This window comes from Epinephelus lanceolatus, chromosome 19 (assembly GCF_041903045.1).
Source record: "Epinephelus lanceolatus isolate andai-2023 chromosome 19, ASM4190304v1, whole genome shotgun sequence".
Taxonomy (NCBI): Eukaryota; Metazoa; Chordata; class Actinopteri; order Perciformes; family Serranidae; genus Epinephelus; species Epinephelus lanceolatus.
Window position 1 is genome coordinate 33,864,780 of NC_135752.1, and position 22,613 is coordinate 33,887,392.

The window sequence follows — 22,613 nt, forward strand, 5'->3', positions numbered from 1 at the left end:
CCCGTGTGATGAGATATGCAGCGTTAAACTGTGACGGAACTGACTGCTTATTTTGGGAATTTGATATTTGAGATTATTCAGGGATATTGCAAACATATGTGGATATTACCACCCAGAAAATTTTTCTATTGACATAGAGAACTGCAAAAATTCAACCTGCACCGTGTAAAAAATCCTTTAATCCCTGCGTTTCCCAATCGCAATGAGAGCGCTGACACAAACAATTATTTTCATGATCAATGAATCTCAATGATTTCTCAGTTTTGTCTACAACAGTGAAACATGCTCATCACAGTTTCCCAGACCCCAAAAGGCCAAGGACATTTAATTATCAATGACATACAAGACAGAAACCGGAACTTAGGTGTTTGACTGATTAATTGATTATCAGAATTCTTGTTGATTAATTTCCGGCCAATTATTTCAGCTCTGCACATCACAGCTCACACTGACTTCTAACAATAACGTCGCCGTTGCGTGATTGTATTAAACATCTCCGGTCTAATTGGATGCATTTAAGATCATCGCAGCATTGTGAAGTCAGGAACAAAAGGCCGAGCATCACTCACAAGTCATTCAGCAGTTAATCTGAACAGGAGCAGGATGAGAGGAGCTGATGTGTCATTATCGAGGCCCACCTTGAATTCCACCTGCTGATGCTGCACTCCTCCTGCTTGTAATGAATTCACCCCACTCCATCCTCTTCTACAGTGTTTGTCACAACGTGCGGAGATTGCAGCGGCTCATCAGGTGATCCTAATTGCAATTGTGTTTACACGCAGTCTCGGAAAAGCAGAAGCCCTAATCTCCATCTGTGCATCCATCATCTATCCATTTAGCCATCTATCCATTAGTACTGAAGTGGTTAGTCAATTAACACAATTATTGATTGGATGCTTTGCAGTTTGGAGCGTTGGTCAGGCTAAACAAGCAATATGAGGACATTTCTGAAGCAGAGTTCTGCACAGGTCTGATCTCAAAGACGTGCCTTTAAGTAGCAAACCTGATTGAAGCAGCTCTAACACTGCATGTGGCGCAGAAGACAACACAGTAAGACCACACACAAAGTCAGCAATCAGAGGATTAAAATGTTAAAATATAACAATTATCAATAATATTCTCATTTGTTAACCACTCTAAATGAATGCTGGCTACATAACAGTATCAGCCTGTATCTAGCATGACTAAGGGGTGCAGTCAAAACCTCTGTTTACAATTAGTGTCTGAATTCTCTGAACACCACAGGATGGCGACTGTAACACACTCCGCAGTTACTTCACTGACCGTCTGAACTTCAGCAATCATCTCACATCCCTCTTGCTGTTCAGTTTGCTACTTCAAGCAGCGGCCGACAGTAACATTACACATGTATCATATGCTTGTGAAAATCTTAAAATGTATTTGGAGACAATTCTATTTACTGGTTGTCAACCACATGCCCTGTTACTGACTTTGAATCTTGCTAGCATAACGTTAGCTTTCTGGCTAAAGGATTCTACGAGCTGAGTGGACTTGAAATATCCTCCATTGTTAAGTCGCATCTAAGGTTCGTCCTTTTTACTGGAGTAGTGAATTAAGTGTCCATTGCATAAGGACCTTATAGGGCAGTAATGATTGTTCCAGCTATGGGGTAAACCCTCAGGTGTTACCAGGGACTTGTGAGAGGTTTTTGATTGCAGAAAACATAAAAATACGAATAAATATTCTTAAACTTTTTTTTTTTCATTGGTAGGTGAACATGATATATAAGCAGGAAAATGCTCTTCAATGTGTCCATTATCAGTTTTTAAGGGCCTTCAAGAAGGAACCGTCCTCCACTGCACGTCGGATGGTAATGGACACCTGGTTGGGCATTATCCCTCACGTATCCTACACTGTCAATCCAGTCTCACTCCAAAGGCGTCAAAATCCGGCGCATCGTCATTGACTTTCAGTGTCAGGCATGGACAAAAAAAGCAGTCCTTTCAAGTCGGCATAATATGCGGCTGGTTGCTGTTATTGTTTAACAGCACCCAGCAGCAACAGGGGGAGACGTAGCGGGGCAACAAAAAATGTTAAGGTGGCGGAAGTCCGACTAGGGCAGACAAAGGATTGGTGGATGGGTCCAAGTAGCGTTCACTAGTGATGGCCAAATGAAGCCTGATGAAGCATTTTCTTTATTTTCTGAGCCCACTAGACGGCACTCTTTGTTTAAAGAGAGAGGCTCAAAGAATGGCAATTTAGTGTGTTTTAAACCTTTTATTGAACAAAAAGCGCCATCTAGTGGGCTCAGAAAATAAAGAAAATGCTTCATGAGGCTTCATTCTGCCATCACTCGCGTTCACCCCGGAGGCCAGGTTCCACTCCTGTACCAGTGTCAAGCCAAACCCTGCTCTTTTTTTCCAAAACCCAACCACATGCGTGGTTCAATTTGTGGTGTCGTACCAGCGTTGTGCATTTATTTAAAAGAGACTGTGTGCAAACGTTTTCTGTACAAATTGAAGTGTACTTTAAAAACAGACGATGCATGTAACAGGCAGAACTTGACATGGCGTCCTAGAACGTCAACAACCAACTGATCTCGACATGAAAAGCCGATGACCAAACATCTATGTGACGAGGTCGGAGTGAGAATATGTTGACATGCTATATGTCGTCCAATTCAGAGCGTTGGTCATCTGGATTTGATCATCTTGAAACGCATGCATCTGGATCAGGTTGGTCCAATCCATTTCCAAGTTCCAGATCTGCATCACTCAGATCCAGAATCCTGAATAGATTTTACGGCCTGTAGTACAAATTTCAGTAAAGTTTGATTTAAATTAGGAACTATCTGATCAAAGAACGAGAAACTAAATGCGGCCAGATATTTGCTTTGGGGACTTTGCTACTCTGCATTAACACCAGCACCATTTACAGTACGTGCTTAAACGAAGATTGCCAGGGCAGCACCATTTAATGACTCCTTATTTTTGTGTTTCCTGCACTGTTGTTCGCCATTGTGACCCACTGATTAGCATCAGGAAATCATTTAGCGAAATTCAGTATTAAAAGCATGAAGTCCATCTTTTGCTCTCCCGCTACAAAGCAGATAGAGCATTAGTGGGGAAGAGACGTTTCATTACATCCTTTTTGCTTCATTGTGAAAAACTGTGTTATGCCTCAGAGTCATTTCTTTCATTAAGGAACCTGGGTCATTATTGGCTCAAGTATAACGAAACTCACAATTGAAATTCTTCATCTCGAATACATTTAATAATAATGGGGTATTATTCCCCATCTTATTCCCCTACATTAAATAATACTATTCCCAGGGCCCATTAAGAAACTTAATCATCGGGGGCTGAAATACACTGCGGAAAGATAATTACAGCTGATGATATTCACAGATAAGTCACAGATGATCAGATGATTTTTTCTTCTCTTTCTTTCTTCCTTATAGTTTAACTTTCTGTAGTTTTCTTCCGCAGCTATCAGGCTCACTGCTCACTGCGATCTGTCTTGGTTAAGGATTTTAAAGTACTGGGAAGCCGGCAATTGGAAAAAAAGTGTCAGAAGAAGAAAGAGAAGAAGATAAAAAGAGGTGAATTGGGAATAAAAAAAAAGGATAAAAGGTATAAAAATAGACATGTGGGAGGCAGAACAATAAATCATTTACAGACATACGCACGGGTAAGGTCACCAGGGTTTAAATATTCATTATGGGTGTCAAGTCGAAGCTTTTAGATCTTGTGGGATACAGTTTCGCTTCCCTCCTCATTTGATGTTTATGGTGGCTGAATTATGCATCAAAACCAATGTTATAAATACTCTTAGTGGTTTTTTTTGTTGTCGGAAAAGGAGGTGCTCCCACGTAACAAGAGCACTGCCAGAGATCGAGGTTTAAATCCCGCCGGAGTGACCTCGTATGTAAAAGTGCATGGAGTCAGGGCACTGCGAGGCGCAGTGGGAGAACACGCGCTGAGCAGCAGATATATTCAGACTACAATAGATGCTGCAGAAACAGGAAACAGAAAGGAGAGCAGGTTGACATTTACATCGAAGGCATTTAGCCGACACACTGCACAGCGATTGGCTTCATGGCACTTTAACGGGACACCTGACATTTGATGGAAGCATTGTCCACTTTAGGGATCTAATTTGTGATCTTGCAGTTATGGGATGATTTCTCTCTTCACTTTAACTCTCACAGTTAAAGGGTTTAAGCTCTTATCTGCAGTGCTTGGCAAGTAGAGGTTTCCTGTGCTGCTCAAAGACACTTCAACATGTCCAGTGATCACACTGGCTGTTTGGTGATGTTGTAGAATAATGGGAAGTTTTCTCGACTATGGAAATATGATTAAAAATGTCATATGGTTAATTTAAGGAAAGCAAAGTAATTTTCAAAGCAAAGTTTCAGGTTTGTGTTACATAAAGCAGGGTCTGACACTGAACTCTTTGTTTGCTTTGCACTCTGAACTAAGTACTCTGCTGTAATTTGTTGTCCCTTCTCTCTAGTGGTCTCCTTGAGCCGCATCAGTGTAGTTAGTCTGTCTCTCAGTGGCTCCCTCTTCTCTTGTCTCAGTGCTCTATTCTTTCTGTTTTCCTACTGTATGAGAAACGGCATCTGCAGCCCAGTCGCCAGAAAAAAAATGTTCACGTAATTTGCACGTGTCATATCAACATTTCTAAAGTGACGTAATGTATAGGAGCTGCCTTTTGTCATCAGGAGGCGGAGGGGATGGCAGATGGCATGTTACCTTGGCGAAACACCTGCCAAGCTGCAGACTACTGGGAACCTGGGTGTATTAATATCCACACACCCTGGTGTCTCCCAGTGGTGTTTGCGGCACCAACTGAGTGCATTTCAAGGCAAAAAAAAGATGTTTTCCTAAGCACAACCAAGTGATTTCTGATCCTAAACGTAACGACGGAAAAATAAAGTTCCAAAGTATCCACCAAAACAAACTGCACAAAGGTAGCGTATCCATTGCTTTGCAAAAACATACTATACAAACATTTTTTCTTGCTCTTGGGTTGGCATCTGAGTGGTGACTTAAAGCTGGCGTTTTGCAACATCGGCTTATAAAAGGTGCATCACCGGACGTTTTACCAATTGAGCATCTTATTTCACCATTGTTAAGTTCAAGCCACATATAAATTCTGAGCCAGTGGGCAGCTGTGAGTCGGGGGCTAGAGCGGGTCATCATCTAACTGAAAGATCAGCAGTTTGATTCCCAGCTCCTCCAGTCCGCCTATCGAAGTATCACTGGGCAAGATACTGAACACCCAAGTTGCATGTTAACGATTTACTGAGTAGCAGGTGGCACCTTGTAAGGTAGCCTCGGCCACCAGTGTTAATATGATGTTATGTGACATTCTGGGACGCCGTACATGCATTGTCCATTTTCAAAATACACTTTTGTTTTCACAGGAAATTTAACATTTGCATACAGTGTTGTTCAAAATAAACACAAATCGACGTTCTTTTCCTTTAACAACACATGTACGTGGTTGGGTTTAGGTCACAAAATCAGGCGGTTGGGTTAGGAAAAAGGAACATGGTTTGGCTTTTCTGGACCCATCCACAATCCCTCTTGCCCGCCCTACTCGGACTTCCACCGTCTTAACTTTCATCCTTGCCCGGCTGTGTTTCCCGCTTCCCCCAGGTATCACACCAGAGTGAAAGGACAGCTTTTAACGTGAGTGTTTGACGCTAGAAGTCACTGACCGAGCGCCACATTTCGACGACTTGGAATGACACCAGGGGTCTCATTTATAAACATTTGCTACGCACAAAAGGAGGCTTGAAAGAAGTGTACACCACTTCCCACGGAAAAGTTGTGATCTACTAAAACAGACTTGATTGGAGAAACTCTGATCCATGCTTACGAACACTTTGGAGATTGGGAATTTTTGGTGTACGCCATTTTTGGCTTTTGTTTGTGGGATCATTTTCAGTCTGGATCCTACACACATTTTGTATTGAACTCTGAAACTGGTCATTTCTGAGGCTGCTGTTGGTGCCGTGTTTGTCTGCATTTTATTGCTCAGCATATTTAACATTCTGGCATCTTTTGAAAGGGGCCAAAATGTTAGGTGCACTTATTTTAACATGACATTATAATGTAAAGTGTTACACTGTCACGACTATTACTACCATTTTCCAGTCCTCCCTTGCCGCCCTGCACTTGCCCCTCTCCTGACCTCTCTCATTTTCTACAGTTTTTCCATCCGCATTATTCTTTCCCTCTCCATGTCCCTTGTATCTGTTCATTTATCACCAGCCACATCTACTCTCCCTTCCAATCTCCTTCCACATATATCTCTCTACACTGATACTTCTCTACCATCCATCCATTTCCCCCCTCTTTTCCTTATTCTCTTCCTCTTGACTTTTTTCTCTCTCTTTATCTCTCTCTATTACTTTCCCCCTCCCCACTCTCTGCTGGGTGTCCTGTTCCCTCTCTCTCTGGGAGTAGCAGACCTCCTGACGGCTCAGTATTGATCCTTCCATCTCCCTCTCATGCTCCCTCTCTTTCTGTCTTGCACACACACACACACACACACGTGCACACACACATGCATTAGGGTGACAAGATAAAAGGGTTTGTATGCCCCAAGGCAAAGCCAGCCAAACATGAGACCAGGGGCTCTCAGCCTCCCATGCATGTATCAAAACCAGAGACACTTAACAAACCCAAGGCTGTGGACACATTCCCATATCTCTGGCAGGAACCGTCCGAAAATTACCATTAGATTTATTTACAACAAGCTTATTTTTATCTGCGAGCCGAGCGCCGCGTGAAACAACATGAATCTTGTGGAATCGTGGTGTTCGAAACATTTTTCAGCGGTTGCCTCAGAAAGCTTAAGGCAAGCAGCACGCTCTAGTCTCTGTAAAGGAAAATTTCCGGATAATAATGCTATTTATAATCTTTGCCTTGGGGGGTGGGGGGGGGGGGGATACTTGACTTGAACTGGAAGAAGTTCCTTGTTTTTCTGTTAAACACTGTTCAAGCAAAGCTGTTTTGGAGATTGTGTTTAGGGGACAGTCTCTAATACATATGTAAATAAATTGGAAAAAAGAGAAAAGGGGAAAGTTGAGACGCTGGTCTCTATTTGTTCAGCTGCCTTCATCCCTATTGTCTTCACAAGGAGTTCAGTCCTGAAGGGCTTAAGTTGCCAAAAGACACAAAGCTATCACAGTATAGTGAGAATCAAATTAAAGAGGGACGCAAAGTATCATTGATTTGGAGCAGGTGTAGAGGTGCATGAGTTTCAAAGCTACAAACTAAAGTCTGTCAGGTGCAGTATATATTTCGCCTTTACTGTAAAGTTTGCTGAAAGTTATATGACACAGCCCGATGCATTTCATGTGGAGTGAGCGATGCATATAGTCAAAACATACGACCATACCTATCAGAAAATGAGTACAAACAGGAGTAAGTGTACTGTTACAATATGGGAAGCATATTTTCACACTCCATTGCAACATCTTTATTTGTGATTTCAGGGGTAGTGTATTTCAATGGACCAATATCATCTATCAAATAATGCTCCCACTGCAGTATCATTTTATATTACACCACTACTCACTCCACATTTACTGTAAGCATGGTGCTCTGTTGTGTGCTGGTGTTATTCAGTCCCTCCAGAAAATTGCGATCACAATAATTACCACAAATTCAACAGAAGTCCACAATATTTGCGGGGGCTTGCAGTTTTTTCAAAAGTCCCACAATTTTTCCGTGTTTTTCCACATTTTCAGGCTGACCGGAAGTCGTCGTGCATGTGACGTCATTTGAAACGTCATCAGATGCGTCATCAAATGCGCTAATGGCATTGCAGTATGGAGAAACGCCCTGTATTGACATAAGAATTTGCACTGTTTAAATGCATACAATATGTGCTGAATGTATTAAAATGTTTTGTTTACAGAAGATGTAGCTTACATGTTGTTTTACAGTCACATTGTCTGGTTTGAGAGCTACAATATTCACTCAGGATTTTTTGCAACATTATTGGAGTCCATGTTTTGAAACTAATTTAAACAAAACTAAAGAAGAGAACTATAAAAAACATTTGCAGCTATTTTTGTAATAATTAGTATGATTATTATAGCAAGTGATTACATCACTTATTTTTTTGGAGGTAGTAATTTAAAAAAAAAAAAATCACATTTTTTTCTCCTTTTGTCATTAGCTGCAATTTTTGTCAATTGCAGTAATTTCCTGCAAAAAAAAAATGCCGCAATTTTCATCACATTTTTTGACAAAATTGGCTGCAAATTCAAGGTTTTTTTGCTGCAAGATCCTGGAGGGACTGGTTATTTGCAATACATGAATGGCTGATGTGCAATAGTCTTATGTGTAGTATGTGTTTTTTTGATTTTTTTATGGTGTATGCTTTTCATTTCTTCTGGACTGTTATTGTAAGGCAGCAATACTTCTGTGCAGCTCCTGAGTCCAAGACGAATTTCCCTATAGGGACAGAAAAGTATGTCATATTGTATTGTATTGTATCATATCGCATCCTATCCAGCACATCTCAATCGGTAGCATATTTCAATAATACACTCAACAATGAAAACTCAACTCCAGGCATTTGCTCCTAGTGTTCTGCACCACTGTTCTTGAAGATGAAAAGTAACAGACAAAGAGCTTTAAAATTACATTCTTATTAAATAAGTGCTGTGCAGTGGATTTAATGTATGGTGATGTGAAGAGCGGTTCATGTGGAGTGTGGACTGATAAATATTTGGAAGAGTAACTGATAAATACGTAAAAGAAACTTTAAGGAACTTGAAAGTGTTTAACTTAAGAATGGAATGTGGCGTGGCGGTACGTCCACCAGGCCGAAGCAGGTGGACGTAAAACACTAGAGCGCCGTCATTACTTTTACTTTACTGCTACATGCCTTTTATTTTTTGTATTTCTATTTTCCTTCATTCAGTATTGTAACTGACTTTGTGGTCTTGTTTTACCCTTTGAAACCTCAGCAAATTGGCCTTGTTTCTTTTAAAAACTTCAGAAGAAGACAATGAGCAATGATTGAAGAAATGACCCAGAAAAATAGCAAGAAATCAGAGAAAACAGAAAATTAAAGACAATAAAATTAGTTAAAAAAAGAAAGTAAAAAACAAACAAGGAAATAAAATAAACCTGAAACGAGTGCTTAAAAATTCTAAGAATTCTGTAATATAATTTTAAACTGTAATAATTATATAGTTTTCCTGAGTCCTTTTAATTTTAATTTTTTTTTTAATTAAAATTAAAATTAAATGAAATTAAATTAATAATTATATAGTTTTCCCGAGTCTTTTTATTTATTTATTTTTTATTTATTTATTTTTAAAATAAAATATGGAGAAAGAAATCGTACCAATTTGCTCAGCGTTCAAAGGTTTAAATACTTGCAAAAGGTGTCTGAAAGCAGCACAAGAAAGTGATGTTGCTCCAGGTTTCAAAGGGTTAAGATAAGTTATGAATATAATAAGTATTACCATGTTGTTGTCCTCCATTTTTTAGGACTGTCCTCTAAGTTACTCTAATAAACGAGGATTGTTCTAAACAGATTTTATTTGTCCAAAGGCGAAAAAATAAAATAAAATAAAAAAATAAAAAGGTGATGAATGCAGTAGGCAACAGAAAAGAAACAAGCAGAATTAATAAACAAAATAGATAAAATAAAAATAAAAGTGATATATATAAAACTAAAATAAAATCTCTGCTCATGTTACAAAGCAACTGCCCCCTGAAATCAGTTTGCAGGTCCGTCTCTTTTTCCAGCTGGCATGCTCAGAATTTAGAGTATGATGCTTTTGTTCAAGCACCTTTCAGCAGAGCAACTGCATACATTTCAGATGGGAATACAACTCCTCACCATGGCGATGTTAGTGCCATGCCCCATCCACTGCGCCCCAAAGCTAACAAGAGGTTGTCGGGAATCGATACCTGGCATGAAAAACGATGTGACTTTCAGCTGCCGTGGCCACATCAATCACGCCATTACCATTAGCTCATCTCTCGACACCAACTTGGACTTCTCTCTCCTGCCCCTCCCATCATCTCTCCACTCCGATGTCACCATTTTTCCCTCTCCTCCTCCACTTCTCTCTGTCTCTCTTCCTTTTTCCCCCCGTCTCTCCCCCTCCCTCTCTCCCTGCCAGCTCAGCGGATGCCCCTTGTCACAGCTCCTATTTCAGCCTTCTGAAGTTTCCTAATTGATCGCAATTAGAGCCGCTACAGAGCAAAGGGGTTGGGGGGCAGACAAACAGACATGGGGAGAGAAAGTGTGTATGCATGTGTGTGTGTGTGTGTGTGTGTGTGTGTGTGTATGACAGGGAGACAGAGACAGAGAGAGATTAAAATCAATGAGCCTGTTTTGAGAGTGGTTATATTAGCAACTGGACTACATTTGACCACAGACTGCTGAGGTAATAAAATGAGAGACAAAGGGGAGTGACAGAGAGACAGACAAAGACAGACAGAGAGACGGCAAGTCACAGGAAGATGGGAAAAAACAAAACAGACTTCTGATGAGAGATAGTTAAGTGACACTGAATGGAGGCATTAAAAGAGACGCAGGAAATTAGACACAAAATAAAAACTCTCTAACATTTTGATTACAGACACAGCATTAGAAATACATTAAAGCAACAGAAGGAGTAATATACAACTACCAACAACTTCAAAGCTGTCTTATGAATATGATTTATATTGTTTGTTAAATGTGTGTCCTCCAACACACATGGCCAATCTTTGCCTCTACTCAACTGTGTTCAGGTCTAGGAAAAGGTGTGCCGTGGCTTGTTGGGATTTCGGGGTAAGGCAAAGTATTAGGGCGAGAAAGCCTTGCCTGGAGCCAACTGACACTGGGTGAGAGGCAGGGTACACCCTGGACAGGTCACCAGACTATCACAGGGCTGACACATAGAGACAGACAACCATTCACACTCACATTCACACCTATGGACAATTTAGAGTCACCAATTAACCTGCACGTCTTTGGACTGTGCGAGGAAGCTGGAGCACCTGGAGGAAACCCACTCTGACACAGGGAGAACATGCAAACTCCTCACCCGGGTGCAAACCAAGAACCCTCTTGCTGTGAGGCAACAATGCTTATTCCCGCGCTGCCCACATTTTCTTTGTTAATAAAACATTTAAAATGTTCCTTTTCTTTATAACAAGCAGAATTTATATTGCTAGTATGCCAAAGTCTTGGCCGCTAATTAGCAAAGTAGCTAGCCAGCTAATGTTAACATTAATGTTATTGTTGATTTTGTGCATGACAGTCCTGCAATTTCTCATATTTCCATGCTGCATTCCTCCTTTGATATATAACGCCCAAAATTTAACTAAATCTAGCAACAAAGTTGCTGCACCTCTTTCTGCACCTCTATGTTGGTGAAGATTCTCAGTCATCCAGGTCATGGTATTTCTAAGTGCTATATTGTCAGCAACTAACCTTGTTTGAGCTTTTAAAGATGTTTCTCCTCTCGTCCAAGAGACTTCTTCCGTTCTAGGACTGAAAAGGCCTCTTAGATGAGAGGTGAAATGTCTTCCAGAAACTCAAGCAAGTTCAGTTGCGTACGATATAGCACTTGGAACTACCGCTCCTCTAATATTAGTGCCAACTGGAAGGGTAGGAACACAAGATGCTAACGATAGCCTACAGAGCATTGCTAGTGGTCAGGTAAGGAAGCATAACTTTTTTTCTTTATTTGATAACTTGTTTAAAAACAATCGATAGCATGAAACTTAACTTGAAGATAAATCCAAGCATCCTGACAGCTGCTAAAGAATGCCTATAGCTCCCACAAGAAATAACCACAGCAGGCGACAGTGTATTCGCAATGTCCGGCAACACTGTCATGTCTGTTTACATAAATGCCAGCATCAAGGACTAACAGTGACATATCAAGATCTTGAACAGCTGACCCATTTCAAAGGGGAAGATTTCAATCACTACCCCTCGTGACTCCAGTGTGAAATGCAAGATAGCACTCAAAAATAAAAGGTAGGAGTAGAAGGAAGAAATGATTTTGGGCCATCAAGAAGTGTGCAAGTGTACAAGAAGTGGATATAGCCACTGTTATGGCACCCAGCGGTTTGTTGATTACCGTTTTAAAGCCTTGAGTTCGACATTTTGGCCGTCACCATTTTGTTTTTTCAGAGCCAGACGTGACCTTATTTGGATGAGAGGGTGGAGCTGTCGAGGAACATGGGATGGCCCGGACTGAGAACCTGAGGACTCCATTGTGGTGGCAACTTATCATTCACAAGGTAGCTACACCCGGCTTTACTGTCCCATTTGTTCTAAATGGGATCATAATTTACAAACTGAACAGCATGCTGTACTGAAGAAGACTTGAAACTTAGACCATAAACTAATTTAGAAAATGTTTACTGAGGTGAAATAAGGTCATTTTCTCATTGATATGTACACACAGTTGGGCTTCTTTTTCCAACCAGTGGAGTCACCCCCTGCTGGCCATTAGAAAGACTGCTGGTTTAAGACACTTCCACATTGCCTTCACTTTTCAGACTCAGTGGCTATGTCCACTTCTGATATACAGTCTATGCTAACACACTGATAGTTAGTGGCAGCCAGTGCAGCTGTATTATGAAGTGATTAGTAACTGGTTGAATACTGTCCGATACTCAATGTCCCAGATCTTCAGTAAGGGTCAGGGGCACAAAAGTTGCTCAGGACTTCCCAACCTGGCATGGTGTGAAGCACTTTTCATTCTTGAAAGCAAGAGAGGAAGAAAGACACAATAACAAGTGTGGAAGGACAGACAGAAAGAAAACAGAGATAGGGATAAGTTGGGATAAAATCCAGAGAGACAGAGTGACTTTAGTGACAAATGTAGCAGCCAAGAGTGAGGAGAGCCAGAGAGTGAAGGATTTGTAATAGAGAGATAGAGAGGCAGAATGACAAAGAGGAAGAATAACAATGGTGCCAAAGCCTCTTCCATCCTCCTTGCAAATGTCCCTGATCCCCCTTTTTTCTCTCATTTAAATTCCTCTCCATTGTCATTGCAATCCAGGCCTAACCCCCCACAGCCTGACAAATACACACACACACTCACAAACTCACACAAACACTCATGGACATTAGAGTGCACATGCATTGACCTCCAGCAGCAACCAGGGCCATCCCGGGGAGCCGGGCTCACACATCTTCGCTAATCCCCATCAATGGGCACACATGCACAAGCTCACAATGTTTGCTGGAAAGATAGGCTCAAGTTTCCCCAGACTGCAGATGTCAGTGTGACCCTAGCCATGCTAACATGGGTGTGGAATAGCAAGCAGCTTGTCACCGAGCATCCAGTGTCTTGTCAGAGAGGCAAGGCCGGGCACGCCAGCGCAGCCCTCACTTGTGCCTTGTCAACACGTATAGTCGATATAGCCAGCCTTAATTCTATTCCTTGCCTTACTATTCCCTGGACAACAGTGCTTAAGACCGCAGTACACTGGCTTGTCAGCAGCGGTATCTTACAGAGCAGACATACTGCTCTCAGTAGCGTTAGCCTGCGATGTCTTCAGAGCTGTCTAGCAGCAGCAGCAACAGGGCTTGAGAATAACGTCTTGTCAGCATGATCAGGACATGGCTGGGTTAATACAATTCCTTGGCTTATCCCTTGTCAGCAATTCTAGGTCAGAGAGATGGCAACAGGCGCTGATCTTTATATTGCCTTGTCAATGTGCATAGCTACATCTGGACTGTCAACAATGCCTGGGATCATGCAAGAGACAGCCAGAGAGAGTAAAATGAGGCCTTGTCTGCACAGTCGGGACAACACTGGTGTTGTATTATCCCTTGCCTTATTGCTCCTGTGTCAGCAAAGCTAGGTCAGAGATGGTTACCACTGATACTCCTACTGTTGCCTTGCCTTGGTCCAGACTATGGCTGAAAGTCCATCCTGCCTCTGGAACAGCACATGCTATTGTTTTTCAGAAATACAAAGCTGCAATGGTGTTAAAGAAAAAAATGGCAAAGCTGTGTTTGAGCCCATCCCTTTAAATTCTTATTAATTAAAGACAAAAAATTATAATGATGTTTTGGGGGTAGTTCAGAGTTTTTGAAGGGGGGGTTGTTTGAGGTACTTATCCATAGTCAGTAGCCCTTTTCAAACAGGAGTTGTGCAAATGTGCAGGAAAGTCCAATCAGTCTTTTTTCAGCATTGGCAGTATAAAAGCAAAATCAGGGAGTGCAGCAAAATGCCGCCTACCTACTTTTGTTTATACAGAATGCGCCTTTTTCGGGGCAATGGGGGGCGTGAGCAAGTAACAAAACCTGTAGCTCAGCGTGTGACGTAAACAGTGACGTGGAGGGAAGCCGCGGCTGGTCAGTCCTTCGGTGATTCTTGCACAAGTCGGCCTGTCCTTCACCGTCCCCGTCATCTGATGGTTAATGGCCTCTTCGTTTGCGAGGACAAGGAGGGCGCGCAATTCCTTGTCTCCCCAGTTGCTCATCTTTACACTGTGTGTCAGGTTTGCGATTCCCTCTTGCTACTAGCTGCTCGCTAATTCCAGCAAACAGCTGTTTCCTGTTATATATACTTCAGTATACTTTCTATGGATAAGAACACAATGCAACCCTCCTTCAAATAGTCTGAACTATCCTTTTAAAATAATTCTGAGATAAACAACTTATTAACTATACTCACCCCAAAAGTGGGCTATGTTAAAAACTAAAAAACAAGAGATCTCAGCAGCATCTCTGTGTCTTATTATAACTTAACTCTATCAAGAGCTGCTGTAGGAAAAATGGAAAAAACAAATTAGTTATTGCAAAAAGGAACAAAACCACAAAAACAAACATCCTGACGTTTGACATAATGAGTGAATATGGGTGAGCCCTCAGGTGATATTGCATCCATTAGTGCAGACAAGGCTCTTCAGTGACACACACACCAACAGTGATAACACATACACACTTGTCGGCAGAAAAAAAGAGAAACCGGAGGCTAGAATGACTAACGCAAACAAGCACACACATACACACACAGAGAAAAGGACAGAAAACAACTTGTCATATTGTAAAAACTGAAAGTCAATTTCAAAGTCAATTTGCACCAAACTGCATTGGCAGAATAAATCAGGCACCGGTAGAGGGTACATTGTGGACGAATCAATGTTGATATGATCTAAAATAACAAAGTGTGTGCTGTGTGGGACAGAGAGCAAGAGAGTGAGTGTGTGTGTGTAAAGGTGATTCTGGCGACAAGGCGACCCCGAAGGATCAAAACACACAGTCTCACATTACCGACGACCCCACACACACACACACACACACACACACACACACACACACACACACACTGGCAGCCATGCGCTTGTACAAGTGTAGATGACACGGTGGTGTATTCTAAGCAATGTGCCGACCTGCATGCGTCACAAACAGTGAGAGAGGAAGATGAAAGAAAGGTTGCCATCTTCACGGACCATCTCACATGTACACCACTTCACAGAATGCACCATGAATTCTGCCTTTGAATGCACCATGAATAAGACCTGGGGTTAAATGTGTATGTGTGCACTGGTCATTTCAGTTAGTCACCCAGACTTCTACTGTCGAATGAGAGTAGAGTAGGCTGTGTGAGGAGACTAGATTTGTTGAGTTCGGAGCTGCAAAACCACTTAGCTTTGTGGCACATTTAAAAATATCAAATTAAATGCATTCAATGGGAAATATGTCAAGAAGCCCAGCTCTTTATGCAGACTTCGCTGGCAGTTTATTGTCTCGCCACCACCTCGCAGAATCTGACATCAAATCCAAAGACCGAAGAGTAATGCTCCAATAAATAGAGATATAGGGTAACTCACCACACAGTACCACCAATATGCTTGCCCACAGCAGTATCAATACACAGTCGACTGCGTGACACACGATATATTGCAAGACAATCATCTACAATACATCACAATATCTCTGCAGCTCAAGCAAAAAAGTGCAGCTGCAGACACATCAAAACAGGTGAAACAAAATGGAGTTGTATTTGTTCCAGAATATATTAGTGCCAGACCATGATGCATAATATGATGGGAGGCGTGGGGGTGGTGGAGAGCCTGACATTTCAACTTTAAAAAGGTCATGCCCTCCATTGTGTTAATATTTTTACTGGACCATCTCATCTGGAGGAAACATATTACTTTGCATACCCTTGCCTCTGGCTGAATTAATAGCGCCCTTTAAAGGCTCAATATAATTGTGTTTCTCTGGCAAACAGTGTTGTCAACAATTCCAGCAAAATCATGAAACCTAAAATGTTGTCCTTCTGATTCTCGTTGCAGTTGTGAACCTCGCAAATTCTTCTCACTTTGCTCACACCCTTTGGCTTGACATGTTAGAGTTACAATCTCGGAGATCTCGGTTTCGTTGGCTTTGGCGGAACCCGTGGCGATAATTGCAGCGTGTTTGTTGGCAGACTTTAGCACTTGAAACGAGGCTGTTGAATTGATTTATATCAGTACATTTTATGAGCCTTGCAGCTGGTGAGATGAAAGGGTTACCACAGCATAGACGATAAGTGTGTGTGTGTGTGTGTGTGTGGTGGGGGTGTATGTTTCGGTTTGTGTGAGAGCAGATTATTAATGACTGTTCGCCGCCTCTGATTTTCGCCACAGACACCACGTTCATAACACTGCAGATGCAAGAGCTTTCATCAGTGGGCCATTGGCTCAATCACAATTGTGTTGCCTCATTTGATGATAGATAGTGACGTAAAGAAGCACTGTGTAGGCTTTAGTGGCATCTAGTGGTGAGGACTGCAAACTGCAACCAGCTGAAACGTCTCCCGGTTAGAATTCCTTCAACTTTCTTTGCTGTTATTTGTCTTTTTCTCTCCAAAACACAGACCAGGCGATCAAAACCGGTAAAAAGCAGTTTCTTGGTTTGTGTTTCTCGAATGCTGTTTGACACGATCACTACTTTTTTCTCTAATAACTTAAGATCCAGGGGTCGGCTGCACAAAGCACATTAAGTTTGCTCCTTAAATATGACTCTTAAGGTTTAGTATTTCCTTAGCTGAGGAAATTACCTAAAGGTGTTGCACAGAATCTCTTAAAAGGTTTACTTAGTCAAAGAAAGGCGTTACGGCAATTACTGCACTGTAAGAGATTTTCATGGAGAACCATTTGTTTGCTTTAACATGTGCTTGAGATAGCCTTTTACTACCTGTTGTCACAACTAAGTATCCTCTCACAAAGTAAAAAGAATGGCAGAAGAGGACATGAAAACCAAATTGGTGTGAGGAAGAAAATGACCATACTTCTAGAGGCATTTAACAAGACGAACAAATTGCAAAGTAAATTTGATCTGAGGGAGGAAATTGCAATTCCTGTTTGGACGGGAACTTAAGCAGGATGTTCAGCAAACAGGTAAGGGCGCTTGAAACCCAGTGAATGACGCAACACACCGTTGTTTTGTGTACATGAAATAACTTGCCAGTAACTGATTGGAAAGATCCTGTTGCATAAAACCGCAGAGCAATCATTACGTGTGTCAGAGCTTGAAGACCTCCAGTCAAATTTACTGTGCAAAATCAATTGCTCGTCATCAGGGTGTCCATCAGGTTCTTCTCAGGGTGCCTAATTTATCACCATATATTTAGCCATGTTGCCGTTAAGATGCGGTCAGAGGTACCTCAAGTTTTTTTCCTTAATTTGTTGGCTAAGGTCCTCTTTGCAAAGGTTTAACAAACTTTAAGCAATTCTTCAAGTATAAGGTCGAGATAAGGAGAAAAACTTAGGGGAACCTTTAGGAGAAGACTTGAGGATGTTTTGTGCAAAGGAAACCTTAACTTGGACTGAAAGGAAAAACTTCACTTAAGGTGCTTTGGGCAGCCGGCACCTGAAGTTCAGGAGCCGAAATATCGGCAGAGGTCTCTTCCTCTACAAAACAAACAGACCTGGTGATTTACAGCAGTAAAAATGCTGAATAAAGCAGTTTTATGTTGAAAGAAAATCAGTGTTTTTTTCAGACATAGAGGCTTATAACTGTGGCCAACGCCAAGACACGAAAACATGAAAACATGAATGGCCCTATCTGGAACCATTGTTTGACTTGTCTGTCCTGGGCTACTGTAGATACATACAGTGCAACATGGTGGACTCTGTGGATGATGACCTGCTTCCATTATAGATGTAAATGGCAAACGAAAACACAACAATTCTTATTTTCAGGTGATTATACACAAAAGACAGCGCACTGATGATATTATATTCCATATCTGCCCATTCATCCTCCCAAACCTTGCACACTCGACCTTTAACAGACATTTAATGAAATGAAAATCTTTTAAAATATTACTTTTATAAATCAAAACCATCAAAAATATCTAACAATGTTCAAGCATATTGTTGAGTGCTACACAAGGATGAAGAGAACGACGCAGAGGGACTTAAGGTCAACGTGAACATCAGGTGGCTGCACTTTCTTTGATGCCCTCAAAACTCAACACAACCCCACTCAAAGCAAACTAAATTCCTGCAGTCCTCAAGGAGAAAACCTATCATCACCAATCCCATCAACATCCTTACCTGTAACAGACAGAGGGAACTACTCTCCTGAGTCTCAGTCTCCTGAGTCCTCCCTCTTTCCAATTCATTTAAGGTGTCTTGTGTATCTGAATCTCACTTCTTTGTTTATTGTGATTATGCAACATGACATATGCCTTGCTGCGAGCCAAACGTCCCGATGGGGGGGGATAAATTCTTGAACTCGAACTCAATTACAGTTCTGGTGAAAACAGAACTGTGCAGTAATTACAGTGCATTACACCTGGTTGTCAGCAGTAGCCTGGAGCCTCTGCAGGCTCGTGTCCTCGGTACAAATCCCCGGACCAGCATGGGCTGGGGAAAGCAAATGAGTAATGCTCGTCGACGATAGTCAAACTGCCCTTAAGCAAAGAACTTAACCTCCAGTTCCTGTGGTGCAGCTGCTGAGTGAGCAACAATCTGCATTCGCTTATTCTGTATGCAAATATCATCATTCTGTCATTCATGTCTAAAAATAAATCTATCATATGCAGACTAGTTTTATTGATTTAAATGAGTGGCATTAAACTTTAGCGTCAGGTCTCTGAGTGTGTATACATACTATTAGTGTTCAAAGCATTGCGGCAGGCATGGACTTCCCTGTATGTAACCTTATAGTCCTGAGCTGTCAGCATGAATGCATGGCAGTGGCCTTCATGGAATCTGGATGTCTGTCTACGTGTGTGTCCACCCCGTCTGCGTATTTCTTGTACGAGTATGTGTGTGTGTGTGTGTGTGCCTGTGCGACTTGTGTACGTTTCCCTGTCGGACTTGTATATGTGTGCGTCGCTGGCATTTCTGGACAGAGGAACTCTATCCGCCTCTGCAGAGTCCTTTCAACGCCCCGCCACCACGCACACACAAACACACATCACACATCCTACTGCTGACACGTGCATGTCACCACGGCAACCAGATACAGCCAAAGACATGCAACTGACAGAGAAGCGGAGACCACCACACTGGCAGGCCAGAGGTTCTCATCATGGGGGTTTGAGAACAGCTGCTGGGATCACTTGTTGAATCAGAACTTGTGAGTTTTCCAACAATATTCTTGGACTCAAACGCATCAAGCATTTAATTGGGAATCTTAGCGACTGATTCCGTGCTTTAATCTCATATACAGCCGGCCTTGTTCTCACATATGCTAAACAGGTTCGCAGTACTCCTGCGGCTTTTCACACATGTGGCTCCTATTGTTGATCTGATCTCGTACAGCGTGCTCAAGGGCTGAAAGCCGTCATCTTCAAAGTGGCGCGAGGGGAGATCGAGATGTGATGGCAATGGTGATGGTGATGGTAGAACACACTCACAAGGTGATGCAGATTCACTGCTTACACGGTTGAGCGGGAAAACAAAGAGCGAGAGCAACGTTTATGTCAATTTATACGGGAAATGAAATGAGTTTCACGCACCCCTGGCTTGTGAAACTTACTCAGCACAAATAACAGAAGTAGCGCATGAAATCTAAATTCGACGAGACAGAAAAGCAGGAAAACAATTGAGCTGCAGCGTGTTTGCGTTGCAGCAAAAACATCTGTTGCAGATTCACAGAACTTACCTTGGACAGGACCAAACGTCGGCACGATCCTCCTCTTCACCCTGTCAAAAAACAACAACAAAGAGTTAGTCAATACGTCACCAGATTTGAGTTTATAGACATCTGGTTGCAACCCTTAAAGAAAGCTCATCTATGCTGATATTGAGGAGAGCGCCTGGCATGTCTTCTCCGTCTTTTAAACACATTGGAAAATTCAACTTTACTGGCAACAAGATTTGAATTAGCAGGATAATACACCTTAAAAAACACTACGAAACTCAAACCCCCCTCAAGGGATTGTTAAATTGGATGAATAATGTGAATGGCAACATGCTGCAAAGAGATTTCCTCCTGAATTTCTCCCCATTCCTGCTTTTCCATGTCATCCAACCTCCCAGCGACATTCCCTCAATTATTTCCTTCCTCCTCCTATCTCCATCCCACCTATTTCTTCAGTCAGTAATGGTGTTTATTTAATCAGGGAAGTCTAATTCTGAACGTATGGGCACCCCACAGGCAGTCTATAGCGCAGCCTTATCTACTCTGTGCATTCCCTTCCTCCATCGCTGCCTCTTTTCCATCTGGTTTCCATTCTCCCCACCTGCCCATCAGTCTGCTGCCAGGGACAGGTGAGCCTATTACACGCTCCTCACGCTGCCTTCTACACACTCATACGTACATGTGCACAAAAAAAAACAAAAAAAAAACAACGCACAGCTCTGCTTCATGGTAACTTAGCGTGCCACGCACATCAGCCAAAATCTGCTGTGCTGTAAAACGGCTGTTACCGCAGGCACGTCACGCTCCTGATGAAGTGGTCTAGTGTTGAATATAAAAAGCTGCAAAAAATTGGAGTTTCACTACCAGAGAATGGAAGAGAATACAATGGGATATGTATAACAGGGGAAAAAAAAAGCTGGGGTGCGAAATTGGACTTTGAAGCTTTGAAAGTGAATCAACTTTAATATGACATTGAAATGTTGAGTGTAATCGAGTCAACTTTTATAATGAGTTAATGACTTAAATTAGGAGTTGAAGGAAATATCGATGCACTTCAGTATCGCCATATCATGTTTTTTGATACGGTATCAATTCTCTAAAAACACTTTTTTAACATTTCCTAGATTTTCTTTAGCCTGGAAATCCAGACTCAAATCTAGAAAGATTGTGAGTCTGGCCCTCACCAATACACCCTTCCTACCCAAGGGGCAGCACTAACTGAGGCATATTAAATGCTGCTGCACGCAATTGGATAGCATGATGGCCAATCAGAACAAAAAACAAGGTGACGTATTCATTGCACTAAGCCCCATTTGTTTGCCGACCAGTGGGGCTAACTGATATATTATGCTTTTGCCGTATCCCGTCGGCAAGACAGCAAAAACGTCCTTCCTGGAAGCGAAGGCTTCTAGGGCAGTCTTCTGTTCCTCTCTCAAGGAAAAAGATAAGTGTAGTTGGCTTAGTGTTTCTTCCAAAGCTAAACTGAATGGATGCGGTCCTTCGGCAGCTGCCATCTTGGCTGTTTACTTTCCGACTCCTACGGCGCAACGCTGTCGTCATCATGTTACGTCCGCCCAACAAATGATCTGATTGGTCCAATAGGCGATTCAACGGGCTCTGCTCGTTGGGGCCAGATTTCTGTGCAGTGCAATTTGGAATTTGCTAGGGGCGGGGCATCTGGATTTCCAGGTTAGATTTTCTTAACTTTTTTACCTAAAAAATCCTACAAGCAATGTTATTCTATTCACTGATAAAGGAAAATGTTAATTCCATTGCTCAGATGATGTTGAATGTTACACGAAATATGACAAATAATAAATATAGATCTCACTGTTCTGAATGCATTAACAAAGTAGCCTGTATTTTTTAAATGATATGACAATTTTCTTTAAATTAAATAAAATAAAATTAACATATATGGCCTCACTTAGCCCACAGTGTTGCAATATATTGCAATATATTGAATCGTAACCCCTGATACGTATTCTATCGCCAAATCCTTGCCAATACACAGCTCTACTATAAATGCACCACAGCAGAGCTTTGCTTCTCTGCCCGAGCCTGATTATCCCCCCAGACTTGAATCAGGTCACGTTCTCACCAATTTACCTGGGTTTTTTGTGCCTTTTTTTCTCTTTCGTATAATGAAACTCTTGCATTTCTCATGGGTAAATGGCGGGAGTTGTCTGGACTGAATCAAGGTGTGGGGGGTGGGGATAGAGAGACAGGGAGAGTGATGGAACAAGGGAGCAGTACAGTGGAAAACTAGGGGAGACAGATTGATCATGCAAGAGGGGGTCCGAAAACAAGACGAAGACGAATTCATTGGCAGTATTTTCTTCTGCCTCCCCAAAAGTGGGAGATATGGTGATCATTGTCTCTGCGCTACATAGCTGTGGACCGCTGCGCACACTCAAGGACAGAGATGCAACACAGGGCGCAGTCGTTCTGCTGAAGCTGTTGTGTTCGAGACGCAGAGCTGACGACAAACGGTTGAGATATCAGAAGGAAGAGAAGAAGGGGAAGTTGTGCAAGGAGACACGTCACCCCTGTGCTTGTAA

The 22,613-nt window shown here is 42.0% G+C and overlaps 1 protein-coding gene across 1 annotated transcript in view; it reads right to left on the reverse strand.

Annotated features, from left to right (window-relative positions):
- cntfr (ciliary neurotrophic factor receptor) overlaps positions 1-22,613 on the reverse strand; it is a 357,541-nt gene that overhangs the window by 277,831 nt on the left and 57,097 nt on the right. The window contains exon 2 of the mRNA XM_033647215.2: positions 20,074-20,114. The gene's annotated coding sequence lies outside the window, so the exon portion shown is untranslated. The remainder of the gene's footprint in view (positions 1-20,073; positions 20,115-22,613) is intronic.